Here is a 17764-nt window from a genome sequence, read left to right as displayed (position 1 = left end):
GGTCGCAGCTGCTCATGCATGCATATTTTTCACAACATCTGCACAATGTCAGTCACATAAAAATGCAAGTCCATATTTCCCCTCATTTAACTTGGATTTACCCTTTATATGGAGAACCTGAAAAGACCAAAAGAAAAAAAAGGAAAAAGTTTCCAGTGATCCATCTGTGATATCTGAATCACACACTTATAGTACTAAGCCCACACCTGAAAGCACTCAAAGCTTACTAATAGGTCAATTAACAATGTTCAATATATTCGCATATAAAAACATAACCAAAACTGATGGCACTAGTGCTAGGAACCCTCTTCCCAAAACTTCTATACTGAGACCCGAGACGCCAGAAATAAAACAAAACAAAACCCAAAAGAGTTATTCTTCTGGAAACAACTCCCTTCTGAAGGCTCCTAGGGTTGGAGTTGGAAACAATCTCTCACGGATTGCAGAAACAGTATATCTCTCTCTCGGCTCCTTCATTGCTGAAGCTTGAAGAATAAATTGACATGTTCTTAACATGTGAAGAAGCTTAAAGGATAAGTGTAACATGGCAGGAGGAGAGCCAAAATGAGATGTGTAGAGGCACGATTTAAGAAAATATATCTTTTTTTCTGTAAAGGTTTCAGACATATGTACAAAGGCTAAGGCACCATCTGGACTCTTTTGAAGTTAGTCCAGCAATTTAGTTTTGAAGGTTTGCCCTTTAAACATCTTGACTTAAGTCTCAATAAACAGAATTCTAAAGCATGCCAAGGTAAGAATATATTGAAATAGTTTGATCTATTCTGGGCAGTTACTGCAGGGGGCAGAGAATCAACATACCCCTTTCAATTAAGAATTGCTATAATTTGAAATAGATAAGGAAAATTGAGGAAATGGTCCTTTCCTTACATTGTGGTGCTTTCCATGTTTCCTCAGGAACTGTGTTCAAATGGACTTATTCTCTAGTAAAGCGTGTTTGCAACTACATCTATTCAGTTCTTCCTGCTAATGAACACAGCAAAATCTTTTTCCTCAGCACAACAGACAGTGTGGAGTTCTGAGAGCATAGCTTCCAATAAGTCTGCATTGAATACAATTAATGATATGAAGAAAACTTGACACTGAAGTAGTGTGAGGGTACAAGTTAATGCAGGCAGGAAGGACAAGCAGGGTTGGGTTTGGATCTTGTTTCAGTTGGACAGTAAACATCTGGGATGATTTATAGTGTTGGGGCATCAGAAAGGAGATCAACATAGTTCTGGACAATTTGGTAGTGTCTGAGAATATCAACAAACAGTAGTTATGCAGCCCTCTAGAAATGGTCTGGCTCATTCAAACACATGAACATAGCATTGCATTTAACACAGGTATGCCATTACTACATATTCCTTCCTTTTCGTTACACACATATCAACAATGCAACAATGGATATTAGTTAATGCATCTTTTCCATGTCCTTTTAAATGCATAATTGTTCTAAGCTCTGACAGTGTGGAATTACAGAACAACATAATGTATCACCTTACATTATGAAAGTTGCAGAGCAACTTACTGTACATAAGAGTCAGCAAGTAAATAGCTGATGAGCAAAGTTAAAAATTGCATGCTTGTAGGCCATTTATTGAAAAGGAAGAAGTACATGATCAGAGGCTGAATAACAGTACAGTAGTACCTCGGGTTAAGTACTTAATTCGTTCCGGAGGTCCATACTTAACCTGAAACTCTTCTTAACCTGAAGCACCACTTTAGCTAATGGGGCCTCCTGCTGCTGCCGCCACGCTGCCAGAGCACAATTTCTGTTCTCATCTTGAAGCAAAGTTCTTAACCTGAAGCAATATTACTGGGTTAGCGGAGTCTGTAACCTGAAGCGTATGTAACCTGAAGCGTATTTAACCCGAGGTACCACTGTACTTCAATTAGTCTTTGCAGGTGAAAAATGTGTAACTGGGTTCAAAAAGTATTTACTTCCCTAATGGCACAGAATTTACTTTATATTTGTAGCACTCTTATAGAGTTTACTAAAATATGTCTAGAGAGCAGATTGCACCAATGTGTTTTGTTATAGGTCATAGAATCATATATTTGTAGAGTTGAAAGGGACCCCAAAAGTCATCTAGTCCAGTCCCCTGCTATGGACAAATCTCAGCTAAAGCATACATGACAGAAGGCCATCTAACCTCTGCTTAAAAACCTCCAAGGAAGGAGAATCCACCACCTTCCGAGGGAGACTGTTCCACTGTTGAACAGTTCCTACTGTTCCTCCATGTAACTTGAATCCATTGGTTCGGGTCCTAGCCTCTGGAGCAAGAGAAAGACCCATCTTCCACGGGGCAGCCATTTAGATATTTTAAGATGGCTATCGTATCTTCTCTCAGTCTCCTCTTTTCCAAGCTAAACATATCCAACTCCCTCAACCAATCCTCATAAGGTTTGGTTTCCAGACCCTTGATCATTTTATTATTATTAGTTATTTATTGAATTTATATACCGCCCTTTACCCTGTGTGGCACTCCTATGCACACATTCCAGCTTGTCAATATCTTTCTTAAATTGTGGTGCCCAGAACTGGACACAGTGCTTCAGGTGTGGTCTGACCAAGACAGAATAGAGCGGTACTATTACTCCCCTTGACCTGGGCAGTATACTTCTGTAGATGCAGTATAGAATAGCATTAGCTATCTTTGTTGCTGCATCACACTGTTGACTCATGTTAAGTTTGTGATCCTGTAAGACCCTTAGATCCTTTTCACATGTACTACTTTGTTAATTCTATAATCTTATCCTCTGAACTGTCTGTAGAAAAATTAATTCCGTGAAAAATCAAGCTAAGTAAAGAATAAATTGTATTATCAAGCTATGTATGACTACTGTTGCCATTATTATTTCGAATCATTCAGCCACTGTGGAAAAGCTTATGATAGAAATAGTGTAATAGCTTTAGTCCTATACACACTTACTATGGAAGTAGATTTGCCTACAATCAGTGGGACTTACTTTTCAGTAGACATGCATAGAATTGTGCTCTTGACCTGGTTTGCTGAACCAAATTTTATTTTTATTTTTTACACTTCTGTAAAAATAATATTGTGGTTGTGTTGAGATTTAGTTTTAGGATAATCACTATAATTTAATTGGCAGGAGCCAAAAGGCCATTGAGTTAAAGCTGCTTTTTTTAAAGGGAGCATCATTCTATCAGGTTTTCACAGTAGAGATATCATAAGTATCTGTGAATATCTGTTCCTGAAACAAAAACAGGATTATTATTATTTTGCATTATATTCAAAATATTGTCAAATTTAGCATTCAGTATCTGTTGAACAATACTGCTAACCTGAAATGAAACCAGGCTTCAGCTGCAGAATTTGGTGGCAGTCACAAATACTGCTATCTGGTATGCAGTTAAAAGACTTTTTTCTAAATTGAAAGCAGTAGCAGTTTCCTTGGGAGAAATATCAAAGCTTAAAAAAAATTATTATCTCACCTATTCCAGACAATGTCCATTGGATTGGATCCAGACTAAATTATACATTTAGCAATCCTAAATGAAGTGGGCAGATCTACTGCCACATTCTAATCCCCACTGGCTTGTGCTGGCCAGGGTGAAAGGTGTCTGTGCAAGTTCTTTGTCACTATGCCAGCTTCAAACTCAAACAGAGGTGAGGCAAGAATTCTTTCAGGACTGAAATAAGGAGTTGTGCGGATCTTATGTTACAGAGTCTCTCACTCCAAAATATATGTTGAAAACAATACAAAGATGCATTAAATCCAATTGCTGTTTCAAACTGGTAGGGGGGGAACCATGGGTTGGAATTAAGTAGCTATATGGTTTATAGTTTTCTGCCAGACCTTTGAAGATATTCCTTTAGGCCTGGAGAGAATATTTGCAAGTTCTCTTAACCCTAGAATCTTTGCTGATTCCACTGGTTTAATGTTTCCAATAAAACTGTGTGTATTTGTCTGTCTTCAGTGGTTTCTGAAGTATTGCTGTTGGCAACTGCAACCCTTCAGTGACTTATTGCAGAGAGTTGACTTGGATGCTTTGTGCACAGTTGAGATAGTTCAGGTTATGAAGCAGTGTATGAGGAAAATCTGTATGGAAGATCAATTCCATAAGCACTTTATAACAGCAACACACACACACACACACACACACACACACACACACACTAAAACAACAACACTGAAGCACAGGGCCATAGTGCCAAAAATATGTCACTAATCTCTATGCTGAAGACAGAAGAGTAGCGGAATATAGATTTGAACTTGCAGAGAATGAGACAAGCAGATGTTCTGTCAACGAATTGATCATTGTACAGCAGAATTAGATAGCACTTTCAATTCCAGACAGTTGTGAGCTCTCTCTGCCAATTTCCCTCCAGAGTACTGCTGTTGTCTTACATTAACTGCCCACTGTGTTTAAAAGTACATAAATGTGCAATTCAAAGTGGGTCACTGATCACTTGTTATACGTATTTAACAAAATATTTTTAAAGGGTGGGATACATTTAAGAAATTAATCTTCACATGGTCATTTTTGTTCTCATCTTTATGAACAATATAAAAAGATCACAAGTACTGTAGATCATTAGCCCTAGAGTGAGAGAGTAGATCAACAAGCCTTCTGTACTCACTGTTAGCATACAATTCAGTTTGGTTTGTTCATAAATCACACTTTCTTTGCAGACATACCTGAGGCAAGTTTAAAAATTGGAACTTGACAGCCTAATCATATGCATGGTTACAAAGTATGTCACACTGAGTTCAATGCAGATTGCTCCTAGGTAAGTTTGCGTCGACTTGCAACCCAAAACTATAAAATGCAATGCAATGCAATGCAGTGCAATGCAATAAAAATCAACTAAAGCCAATAGCATTGGTAGCAGTATAAAAAACAGCACCCCCAGATAGCATCTGTAGCAACAGAACTTTTGCTCAGCAGGTGACAAAACCTGCTTTGATTTTGGGATGAGTGGGTTTCCTTGGGTTTAGTCCTATATAGTTTCATGGGTTTGCTCTTCTTTGCATTCTATTCCCTCTGAACTCTAGCTTAACTAGCAGGATTTCTGAAATTAATTTTAGAATTGCATATAGTTTTCAATAACATCTATCCATTGCACATTACTCCTATATTACAGATTATTCACATGCATTGGTTAAACACTGAAAAAGGCAATCTCTGTGTGATCTTATTCATGTGCTGCTGCACATTGCTAAAACACACACAAAAAGGATTTGTAGATACAGCCATACATATAATTAAACCAAGACAGGTGCTTTCCAGTGTTTTATCAAAGTACACATCTGGATTGATAGTTAGATGTCTGAAAGCTACAATGATTTGTGTGTGTGTGTGCAGTAGATTGTAAATTAAAAAACAACAGATTAATGGAAGATTCCTGTTACATTGGTACTACTTTGAAGAAACCTAGGTTATTCAGAACTCCAGAATTTGAGGAGAATTTTGAACGTGAAAATTTTTGGAAGCCTCCCTATTTTCCTTTGGTGCTGTGTTTGGGAACTTCTAATTGAGTCTCCCTTTCTGTTCCCTGTGCCTAAACCAGAACAGAAACAGAAAGATCATTTTAGAGTTTAGTGTCCCTCCTTTCCCTCCCTCCCTCAGTGTCCCCTGGAATACATTGGTACCTCGGGTTAAGTACTTAATTCGTTCCGGAGGTCTGTTCTTAACCTGGAACTGTTCTTAACCCAAAGCACCACTTAAGCTAATGGGGCCTCCTGCTGCCGCCGCGCCGCCACTGCACGATTTCTGTTCTGATCCTGAAGCAAAGTTTTTAACCCGAGGTAATATTTCTGGGTTAGCGGAGTCTGTAACCTGAAGCGTATGCAACCCGAGATACCACTGTATTAGATTTGTGAAGAGGAAAAGATGAGGGCAACCAGCTGATCAGAGGTATAAGGGAGTGCTGCTGAATTCTCCCTCCAAAATTGTACCCACAGAAAAAAAGAAGGAAAAAAGTGGAAGTGATGAATTCTCAGTTGGGGGACACATCTCTTCTCTCCCCCCCTCCACATGATCAAAACCACACACACACCCCAAAAAAACCTAGTTGAAGTTCCCCCTGTGCTAATAAATTTCCACTTACTGAAAGGTCTGAGAGACCCCCTGGAGTTCTTTCAATCTGCCTCCTGTGGTGGCCAACCAGCTCTCTACACGTCACTGCCAATCTTTTGGGCCTACACAAGTTTTGCTCTCTCAGTATTTAGACTGAAGAGGAGGTGCTGCTTCTGAGAGGCAAGGAAGTCTCTCAGGCCTCTCAGTAAGTGGTTGTTTGAGGAAAATACTTTGCTGTATTTTATTATTCTGATAAGGAGTGGGGTGAGGAAGGCTGGAGGCAAAAGGCAGGGAAATGCGAGGCCTGCCTCATACCCTCCTGGGCACAACGTGTGAGAGAGATTACATGCTCACTTCACCTTTCGTTATTATTATTCCTTGTTCCTTTACTCCTCTGAATCAGCCTGCTCTGTTTCCCTCACTTTTCTTTGCCCCCCAGAGTTACAGTTCTGGCCTTTTGTGACAGCTTCACTTTCGCATTTCTCTTCTCACAGCGCAACCCCAAGATTACATATCCGTTTGGTACTACGCTCCTGTGAGTTCAGTAGGGTTTCCTCCCAAGTAAATGGGTACAGAATGGCAGCTTTAAAGGGCAATCCTAATCATGTCTACTGAGAAGTAAGCCTGGTTGAACTTTAGGTTTACAGCCTTAGGCACTTAATGTTGTTTTCCAGTTGTAAGCCTGTATGGAGTTAGGGGGTTCTCCAGGTTACTGAGTAGGATATTAACTTGGGAGAATAAAATCTTAAATGACTTTGTTTTCAAACTCTCTTCAATTATTCTCTCCCCCACCCTCTGGCGCACCTCTAAATAAAGTTTTTTTCCCCCTGTACTGTACCATTTTAGGTGCAGGTTGGAAAAAAGAACACATTTGAATGATTTTTTGGGGAATTTTAATAAACAAACTTCCATACACATAGAAATTCAGCATATCAAGAGAATGATGTGACCTGAGACCTCCGAACCACCCTGAGACCTCTGGGTATAGGGCAGTATATAAATTCAATAAAATAATAATAATAATTTCAGTTTTGTCTTCTTCCTTACATGCTGTCTTCCTATGCTAGAAATGTTTTGTTGTGTTTTGTGTTTTTTAAAGAGAGTGAGTATGGGGCTTTATTACTTCATTCAGCTGCATGTAGAAAGCTGAATTCTGAGAATAATTATGGTCAACTGGTGTAATCTTCATGGAGAAAGGCTTCAGGAGTAAACCCTGAGGAAAAATCTGTGCCTACTGCCTTGCAGGACATCTTTGAGGAAAGAAAAGACTGAGGAGTAAACCCTACACAGGTTCTCTAATTCTCCAGTGGTTTAACTGGAAATTGCTTTTTCTGGCAGGGATAGAGCCATGTCATGAAGAGCTTCACCAGTTTAATTTCTGCATGTTAGGCTGCTGTTAAAGGCACCGGCACAAACCCGGTAGGAAAAGTAGTGAATCCTAAAAAGGCAATCCAATATGCTTATCTGCGAGCAAGTCCTACTGCATTAGCTTGACTTACCTCCAAATAATTTTTCCGTGGATTGGGTACACCACTATAGAGATGACAGAAAACTGTAACTTTCAAGAACACTTATTTTATCTTAGGCAGTCTAGTCCTTTTCACCCGTTCTACTATCAGAGGGCTGACAATTGATTTCCATTGATGCAATGAGGATACTCATCGTGGCAGACCTCCTGCCGCATCCAAAGTGTATGTGCAGGGACTATAGGTTTGCATCCTAAATAGTTTATTTTTATTCTATTCTATTCTGTTTATTGTTGGCATAAAGTTCTCTTGGCAGTTTACAATAAATAAGTAAATTACAATTAAAATTCATAAACTGATGAAATAAAAAACCTTAATAAACAAAACTCATAATTGTGCAATATATATCGTTATAATAACTATGACAATATTTTTTTCTGTAATTGTGTGTGTTTATAAATCTCTATGATTATAGCTTGTCACTTGTCACATGCAGGTTACAACTCTTGGGGTATGTAAAGAATCTTAAAAAGCTGATCGAATGAATTGCATTATAGCACAAAGCCAATATCCATGCTGAAAGTTGAGATTATGAATTCTGTTGAATGCATCACTCAGATTTTTTGACTGGATAAGGACCAGTAAACTGATACTTAATTATGATAAGATGGAGGCATTTTGGTGGGTGATTCCCATGTCTCAGAGTTGGGGAGAGAGTCTATTCTGGATGGAGTTATTCGCCCTGTGGGCATTGGAAAGCATAGTGGCTAGGAGTGCCTGTTTCAGTGCTGGTTTGCCAGCTATGGTTGTTCCTTGACTAGAATAGCCTTGCCATGGTAATCCATGTTCTTGTAACTTCAAATCTATATTTCTGTAATGTGCTATAAATTTGGGCAGTGACCAAAAAAGAGGGCTTCTCCACTATAGCATCCCATTTGCCAACTGTACAGTTTATGAATGTTCAATATTATGTCCACAGTATAAGAGAGCACCACATTAGTGCACATGCTGGAAACTAAGCAGGAATCCATTATTTAATAATTAAATAATTATAATAATTATTAAAGGTGGTGGGCAGAACAGCTGGCTAGGTTTTTGGGGCCTTCTATTTATGGATGCCACATGTCCACAACCTATGCCTCTTGTTGGATACACACTGCAGATTAGTTACACATGTGCTAGACCTTAATTTCTCTATTCTTCTTAAAATGGGAAACAATGATTTAAACCAAGTTTCCTGGTTGTGTCACAGCAATGGATTCCTCGTTGGATTCTGATTTAGGGCAGCCAGCTCTACACACATGCTTGGGACTTTGTTTTTTATGCATTGTATAAACATGTATATAAAAAACCACATTAAACACCGGTAGAGCATAAAAATTTGCATCTGCCATATTTAAGGAACAAAACTGGTGTTACATATTGTCAGGGAACTGCCATCAGCTCAGAGGCAAGAGGTGGAAGGGCAGTTGTATTACAGGGAGCCTCCAAAGATCTTGCAAAGCAGTTCCTCCTCTGGCGAGGAGGAAAGCCCCACCTCCAGTGGGAAGGGGGTGCAGGGACCAGGAAATGCTAGGGAGAGCCTCAACACCGAGCCTGAGCAAAGCGGAGGGGAGGCAAGTCCCCCTTTGCCAGCGCCCAATCTGCGCAGTAGCTTTGGGCGCAGAGAGGGGAGGAGAAGGATACTAATAATAAAGCTTGGAAAAGACAGGTTGGAGTCTTGCCTGTTTGCTCTCGAGCAACCACACCACCACCTGACACATATCAAAAGCTCAGGAAGGCCTGAGCAAAGAGATATGTTTTTAAAGGTAAATTTTCCCCTGCCCGTATGGGCCAGTCTTGCCAGACTCTAGGGTTGTGCGCTCATCTCACTCTATAGGCCGGGAGCCAGCGCTGTCCGCAGACACTTCCGGGTCACGTGGCCAACGTGACAAGCTGCATCTGACGAGCCAGCGCAGCACACGGAACGCCATTTACCTTCCCGCTGGTAAGCGGTCCCTATTTATCTACTTGCACCCAGGGGTGCTTTCGAACTGCTAGGTTGGCAGGCGCTGGGACCGAATGACGGGAGCGCACCCCGCCGCGGGGATTTGAACCGCCGACCATGCGATCGGCAAGTCCTAGGCGCTGAGGTTTTACCCACAGCGCCACCCGCGTCCCAATATGATATGTTTTTACCAGTTAACAAAACATCAGTACTTGTATTGATGCCTGCTACCTAGCAGGGTGAAACCATTTTACAAGGTGGCTACTACAACAGAGAACTCAAGTTTCTTTGTTCATAAATATACACAGGATGTGGCATGACCACAAGGTCTTATTCTGATGACCATAATAGGCAGGTAAAAGGGGAAGTGTTCTTTGAGATTTATCCTGGTCCCAAGCTATGTAGGGCGTTGAAAGTCATCAGCAGTACTTTAACTTGGTTCAGTAGCAAATTGACAGTAAATGCAATTCTTTCGGCACTAGTAATATGTGTATGCAATATGGTGTCCCACTTAGCAGTCTAGCTGCAGCATGTCATATGATACATAACGACGGAAGACGCTCAGTGCTCTGGAAAAGGAAATCACAGGTGTCATGTTCATCAAGTACATTGTAGCTCTAATTCTCAAAGGTTCTATTCAATGAGGCTTGTGCTGAGGAAATGCATGAAGAATTGGGTTATATAAATATTGATAATTTAATAGTCCAGCCTAATGGCAGACTAATAGGTTCTGTTTCATTAATTTCTATTACAGTTTTACTTAGACTACTGTTCACAGCTCACTACTTTATAAAGAATTTCTTCAGCTGTTTTCTGGGAACAAGCATTGCATTTTCAGTATGAATTTAAAAATAAATTGGAGGATCAACTTTCTGCCAATTTTTCACCAGGGATCCTTGAACACCATTGTTGTTTCATTTCCCCAGTACTGAGAAGATGGGACCAAAAAGAGTTCCCTGTATAAATCAAGCAATAGTCTCTTTATAAAAAGTGGACATTCTACCTTGCTTGTAGTCCCCCCCCCCTTTGTTCTTTTTATATCTGAATTATCTGGAAAACTGTAGCAGAAATAAGGAATATATTTTAGCACTGTGGTGGTTTGAAAAATTTACATTTACAAAGTGCTGTGACCTTTGCTTGCTCTCCCACAACTTCAGTGTAGTTCGGTGTTAAAAGTTCAGATTTGTCATGCAGTTAATCCTTGATTAGTATGACAGTGTGTGACATGTCTAAAAAGGTTTGGTTTATAAATAAAAAGTTAATATTGGTCCCATCTTAACCCTTTCAGTGTCATCTCTTCGTGGCGAAGAAGTAACTTGGGATGAAACTGATAGGCATCTTTAGAAACTCAAACCAAATGATGCCATATCCCACAATGCTCCTCCGCTAGTCTGATGAAGATTTATATCCATAATTTTCCATCAAGAAAAAGGTATGTATTCTTCTTTAAGCTATATTGTTGGCTAACTATTGCATTCATGGTGGCTGCTTGAAATCAGAAAACTATGACTCAGCTATGTTAGGGGTTTTTTTTAAAAAAAGTGTTTTTAATTTGTTATAACACCTTGCCATCAGATGGCGCTGTAGAGTGCAATTCTTCGACATGTGATTTGCCATTACAAGCTTTACAATGTGTTTTCCTGAAACGTTTTTTTTGATGTGTCTAGATCCAGCCATAGTCTGTGAGAATGTGTACTCAATATCTTAAAGATACTTATCTTAAGGGATCTAGTATGGTAGCTTCTCCAGCAAAGACAAATATGTGCTGCCAAAGTTCTGCACTTGAACTGGTCCTGATCCAGTGTGAGTGTTTCATGTGTAGAATATTGGTAGCACATTTCATCCCAATGTTGGGAGAAGGGATCCCTTTTCTATTTTACAGTGCTACCTTGGTTTTAGAACAGCTTAGTTTATGAACAACTTGGAAATAGAGCACTGCAAACTGGGAAGTAGGTGTTCCGGTTTGTGAACTTTGCCTTGAAAGCAGAACATGTTCTGCTTCCTGTTGAGTGTGTTCTGTTTGTAAATTGAGTCCCCCGCTGCTAATCAGAGGCTTACTGTTGAGTCTATTGGCTTTTGAGTCCCGAGCACCCACACAACACAGAGGTGATATTTGGAGCTTTTGCTAGTTTTTGCGTTTTCGTTTGTGTGGCTTTTTTTTTTTTTTTTACTGTGACTTGTTCTTCGTTTTATGGGACTGAATTGTAACTATGGCTTGTGACTTCATTTTTGTGACTGTGGCTTGTGACTTTGTTTTTGTGACTGCGTGGAACCCAGTTCAGCTATTGCTTGCTTGCTTGCTTGATTGTGTGACTGCAAAAATGGATAAAAGCCCCCCATCCAAACAATGACTATCATCAGTGCATGTAAGAAAAAAAATTAAGTTTTTATCATCTACAATACTGTCTTATTTATTTTATAGTACAGTACATTGATTATTGCTTTCATTTTATGGATCAATGGTCTCATTAGATAGTAAAATTCATGTTAAACTGCTGTTTTAGGGGTTGTTTTTAAAAGCCTGGGATGGATTGATCCATTTAGCATTACATTCTATGGGAAAGCATGCCTTTGTTTTAGCATGCTTTGGTTTTGGAACAGACTTCCGGAACTGATTATGTTTGGGAACCAAGGTACCACTGTACTTTTCTTATGCCAGTGGAAAGCGTGAAGCCCATTACTGTACACAGGTTGCTGTGAAGTAGAGTCAGTGCTTTAATCGTGAAACTACAATGAGCTCTACGAAAATGCTACCGAAACACAGAAGGTACAAAATGAAAACTAGCTGAGCAGCAACTTCTGCTAGTGTTTGCTTGCACACATTACAACAACTGACAGAAACTAGCTCTAGCAAGTAGTACTTGTATAATGTGTATGTCTAGCATTTCTATCTTTTAAATCTGCAGTTCCTCTCTTAATTTTAAACAGTCTAAAATCAATGATTACTTACAGAGTCTTTAACAATGGGAGGCTCTATTAAGCATGCAGAGAAAACAAATGGAGCCCATGAATTTAATTCTAGTTTTCATTATCTCTTATTTCTGCATCACACCCTAAAGCTGTTGATGCCTTTTTCATATTCATCCATCTAGCAAAATGTTGAGGAGGTTAGGGATTACAAAGACCAATAAATGCAACAGTTCTGAATTGTAAGTTAATTTAATGTGAACAGAAAACTCTGCCTATGTTAAATCTGATGATGCACTAAGTTTCTAAAGCGCTTCAGATTAGTTTTTTCTCTTGATAAGGCCCAGAAGGGCTGAAAGCATTCTCTGATAATTATTAAATTATTGTTTAAATAGGATAAAATAATGTAATGTGGGACCAAATGATATTAAAGTGAGGAATCTAAACAGCAAATAAACTTAGTTCAGTTTAATGTTTAAGATTCTTGAAATGTTCAGTGTCAGCACTATTGTGTATGTGGCCTCCGTTCAACCTCCTTCCCATTAAGACATTTTATTTCCATTTATCCTATGTTGTATGCCTTTAAGTGTGTTCGTACTTTGTTTATCCAAGAGGAAGCTTGGCATTAAAGCCACATATGGACTTCAGTGGGAACTCTGTTTCTACCCACTTTGAATTTTGTAAAACTGGACACAAGGAAGCAGCTGAATGCCTTCCCTGGAGATATCCTTTCCTTGAACTCTTGGTACTGCTTATTACCTTAACTGAGTAGATAATTGTAACACTGTTCTGGTTGTATGTTTGTTTGTTTGTTTAATTTTTCTTGAAGGCCATTAAATGCTTATAATTTTCTAATTCACTTTAAGATGTAGCAAACTTAGAGTTTGGAGATTGTTGGTGTGTTCTGGTTTTCAAACTGTGCTATGGGGTACTGAAGGGCAGTATCCCCCCACCCCGTGTTATTTAACATCCACATGAAGCTGCAGGGAGTAGAGCATAGTGACATCAGTATGCTGAGGACATGCAGCTCCATTTCTCTATAATATCTGCATCAGGAGAACTGTGCAAATGCTGGATTGGTGCCTTAATGTAGTGGTGGTCTGGATGAGGGACAGTAAACTTTTAAACTCCGGGAAGATGGAGATTTTATGGGTAGATGGCTCGTGTGTTCAAGAAGATAGACCTGCTGCCTGTTGTACATGGGGCAGGTGCATGGCTTGGGAGGAGGTCCATAGCTTGGAGGTCCTTCTGGATGTATCCTTGTCATTAGAGGCCAGGGTGGCCTCTGTGGCTAGGAGTGCTTTTTACCAGCTTTGCCTGGCATGGTAGCCGTGTCTGTATCTGTACTGGGATAACTTGGCTACTGCAGTCCATACATTGGTAACCTCAGCTCTGGATCACTGCGATCTGTGTCGAGTGGGTCTGTGTTTGGGCCTGGTCTGGAAGTTCTACTTTTGGGAAGTTCTACTCTTGGGTAGAAAATACAGAAAGATCGCTTCAAGCACGTGCTGTAAGCTTGGAGCAAAGCTTAGGCACATCTTCTTTGGTCAGTTACGTGGTGCTGAGAGAGGGAGGGAAGTAAACAGAAGCAGCTTCACTTCTTCCCTCACAGAGAAGAGAAGTTGTGACTTTGCAGAGTCTAGGAGCGGACCTCTCTGGCCTTAACCCCTTCATGCACTGTCTAGCACTTATGCATGTTTGAATGCAATTTCCACCATCAGGTGTGAGGTTCAAAGTGCAGCCTTATTCCACCTGGACATGAATGTGTCTTGCATGTGTGAAACAGGTACACAGGGCTGCTGAGGCCAGCGTGATGACAAATAAATTTTCTACAAATTCCAGAGTAGTAAAGAAAAGAAAAGAATGTTAAGCTGTCAGCATCATTGGTCTATAGAGAATGAAGTACCATTTCAAAAAACTCTCTTCACTAACATGTTCTAATAATGACCTGACTGAAATAACTTTTGCAGGTAGATTTATTCCCCCCCCCCCCCATTTGGGTACTAGATATAAAACTGAAATAAACAGATATAAGAACTAGGATCTGCTACTGATAGTTTATTCTGAGGTTCCTGATGTATATCTATGCCAAAATATTTTATAAATACTCAGTTTAATGAGGCTCACCACAACTGTGTGCCTCAAAAACTGCTGTAGCATTTGGTTTCAGGGAATGGGACCTGACTTTTGCTTTGTTTTCCTACCACATGCTTTTTATCAGGTTGTTGAAATAGTGTTCATGCCATTAAACAGAACCACTAGTCTGACCTTGTTCTAGAGGGGTTAAAAGGAATGAATAGCTTTCTAAGCTTGATTCAATTTCCTTTTTGTGATCATTTTGCATAAGTGACCATTATAATGTTTGTGCTTCAGCCTTTTGCACCAGCCTTTTGTATCTATGATCACACCTGGTGTGCATTTGGTAATGTAAAGTGATACAAAAGCAAAATAGATTTTCCCTGAGCATTGAATAGGTAGTGTTTCTTTCCATGCTGTCCTTTCCTGTGTGAACCTCAGATACATTAATAACATCATTTTAGTGTCGTGTTTTAATTTTTAAACATTTGTTGCCATATACTCAGTTTTTAATAAATGCATAAGTGGATGCAATATTTTGAGTTTTATATCATGAATTCAGCACCCTCAACAGATTCCTCAGACTTCAAAGGATTTAATATTAGTATCATAAAAGGCCTTTTGAAGAATACTACTGTAACATAAGAAAATTGACTGCTTGAGTGCGCCCTATCGTTTTGAAAGTGTTTTATTGCTTTAATTTCCTGTCTTAGTAAAGTAACAAGCAGCATAATAAAAGATATACTGTTTCAGAGTTGGCAATTTATTAGAAAGCTTAAGCTGGTTGAAGACTTTATGTTATGTGAAAAAGAAACTCTATATTTTGCTGGGGGGAAAATCAGACCAACTCCAACATTAATGTTGCAGTAGTTTTCCATGGAGTCTATCTGTGGCTTTTAAGTTTGTGTGAAATAAATCTGTGAGTTTAGGTCTTTCAGACTGAGCAGCTTGTGTATCATTAGAGTCCTGGAACCTTGATGTTATTCCATTTGGGAAGCATACATAAGATGGCTTCAGCTATTTGGATTCCATGACCAAAAGTTACACTTAGAGCTTAAATTACCCAGAATATACATTTTTATTCATTTATTACATTTTTCTATGCATGGTTTAATTTTAATTCCAGATATTGTCAACCAAGCATGTATACAGTAAGCCTTTTAACCCAATTTTATGGTCATCAGTTTGCTATCTTTCTTAGAAAGGGGGAGCCTATTCCACAGATAAACAATCAATTCTGTTCACTAAAAGTGTAGATATGAGAAAAGTGACAATATGACTAACCCGCAGAAATATGACATAAAATGGCCTCATAAATAACTTCAATCATTTCCCTAGCAAAGTTTATAGACTATTCAGTGGTTGGTTGCAGTATGTGTAGCAGTCAGATACGCAGACATCAAGCTGCACACTTGTAATGGAAGTTACATGTTCATCAGTGCAGAGCAAGGAGAACAAGATTCACAAGGTCTTCCTAATCCCACCAGTGTTCTGCCACCAAAGGATTACAAAACATCTGTTAGGTTTTGTGGAAATACCCAGCAATATGTTACTAACACAAAAACATAATACACTTGCCGTGTGGCCTAACCCTTTGAAACAACAAAGAGAACTGTTGGTCTGAAGATTTGATTTATAATAATAATGGTCTTCAGTGGATTTGCAAGCCGTGTGAGTCATTCATGAATTGCTTTTATTTTTATTGATTATATTTGGAGAATGTTTAAACAATGATACATACTCTTACAAAATTGTAATATTCCTAATGATAAATGATGGACGGACACAGTACGTTATAAAACCAGATATGGACTGAATGAATGCTTTGTAAAAAGCCTTAGTATTAAAACTGAATTTAAAGTAGTATGTTTGTCTAGCAGGGGCTAAAGTGCAACAGAAAACCCCAAACACTGCTGGTATCTTTGGTTATCAGTGCTAGTCTTTTAGAAGAATAATGATTTGCAAGCTTTATTGCTAACTGAAGCACAAAAGATTTCCTCTAGGCTTGCCACAGACAATCCTTAGGCACATTAGATGAGTCAACTAGAGTTAGTTCAAAGTGAATTGCTCCATTTTAATCATGGTGACTTTCCCTTTTAGTCAATAGTCTGTAATGGTATATTGTCGGGGTCCCGCCCCTTTTAAGTGGCCACTTTATTTTGAAGCATATTTTAGCATTTGTAGGATTTAGCAGCTCTTGAAAGAAACTCTTAACGTTTCTTTACAATGCTGAAATTCAGTATTGTTCTTATTTTGGCAGTTAAGTCTGCATTCGGAAGCACACTTATTAGGAAGTAGGAATCACTGAACGATCTCAGTGGGATTTGCTTTTCAGTAAATATAGTTAGAATTGTGCTGCAAAAATGATACTAAGAGTCTAAGGAGACAATTTGAAAATAGGCTGTTAGTATATTAGAGATATAACCTATATAATTTATAATTATGATTCAAAATTAAACAGGAAAAAATGAGGAAAGGATTACTGAAAAACAACGTTATCATAGTTGTTTCATTATTCATAAATGGAAAACCTTATTAAGAATACAAAGCTATGGAAGAAATTTAATGTTCCTTGTTGTCAGCACAAATTGTCTTTTGGAAATTCCTATCAACATGTTAGAGAGAAATAATATTATTTCCATATTATTCTGCTGTTAACGAGTAGGCTCTATTTGGAATAATGACACACAGATATCACCCCTGATCATACCCACAGGTTGAGAGTAAATCTGACTTTGGCTAACATCTGTTTATAAGTGATTTATATGTTTTTTTAGATCATTAGTAGGGAAGCAGGGTGCAAGTTAAACACACACATTTGACTTGAATTCAGTCATAGGCACTTGGCTCCAGGCAGAACCTGCAGCTCCATCCCAGATCCATCCCACCCATTTTATTCTGTCCGTGTCTTTCTCTGTCTGCCTGTTGCCTCCTCCTATCTTCCACCTTTATCTCTCCCCTGCTGCTGTTTCCTGAGGGAGCCAAGTTGACCCTCAGCACTCTCCCTTGCCTCAATACCCAGGAGGGGAGGGAAAGCAATTGTGGAGCAGGGAGGGGAGGCAGCAGAGACACAGGGAGGGACTCTGTGCAGGGCTCCCCTCCCCCCATTGCCAGACATCAGCCAGATATTTTGGCTATATGTGATTTTGCTGCAACCATCACACATGATGCTATTGCCCTGTATGTGTTTTTGTTGCTCCCCACCAGATACTAGGGTGCAGATTGAGTTATAAATATGTTTAATTAAAGAAATAAAAACAACATTTGCATTATTAATTG

At 39.1% G+C, this 17764-nt stretch overlaps 1 protein-coding gene across 24 annotated transcripts in view; it reads left to right on the top strand.

Annotated features, from left to right (window-relative positions):
* The window catches only part of TENM3 (teneurin transmembrane protein 3), a 1278808-nt gene that overhangs the window by 556407 nt on the left and 704637 nt on the right, over positions 1-17764 (top strand). For all 24 annotated transcript variants that reach the window (XM_083630968.1, XM_083630934.1, XM_083630945.1 and 21 more), the window contains exon 4: positions 10791-10934. The gene's annotated coding sequence lies outside the window, so the exon portion shown is untranslated. The remainder of the gene's footprint in view (positions 1-10790; positions 10935-17764) is intronic.

The sequence above is a fragment of the Podarcis filfolensis genome, assembly GCF_964270895.1.
Source record: "Podarcis filfolensis genome assembly, chromosome: 9".
Lineage (NCBI taxonomy): Eukaryota > Metazoa > Chordata > Lepidosauria > Squamata > Lacertidae > Podarcis > Podarcis filfolensis.
The sequence above is the reverse complement of the archived record's forward strand: the minus strand, read 5'-3'. Positions and strand labels throughout refer to the sequence as shown.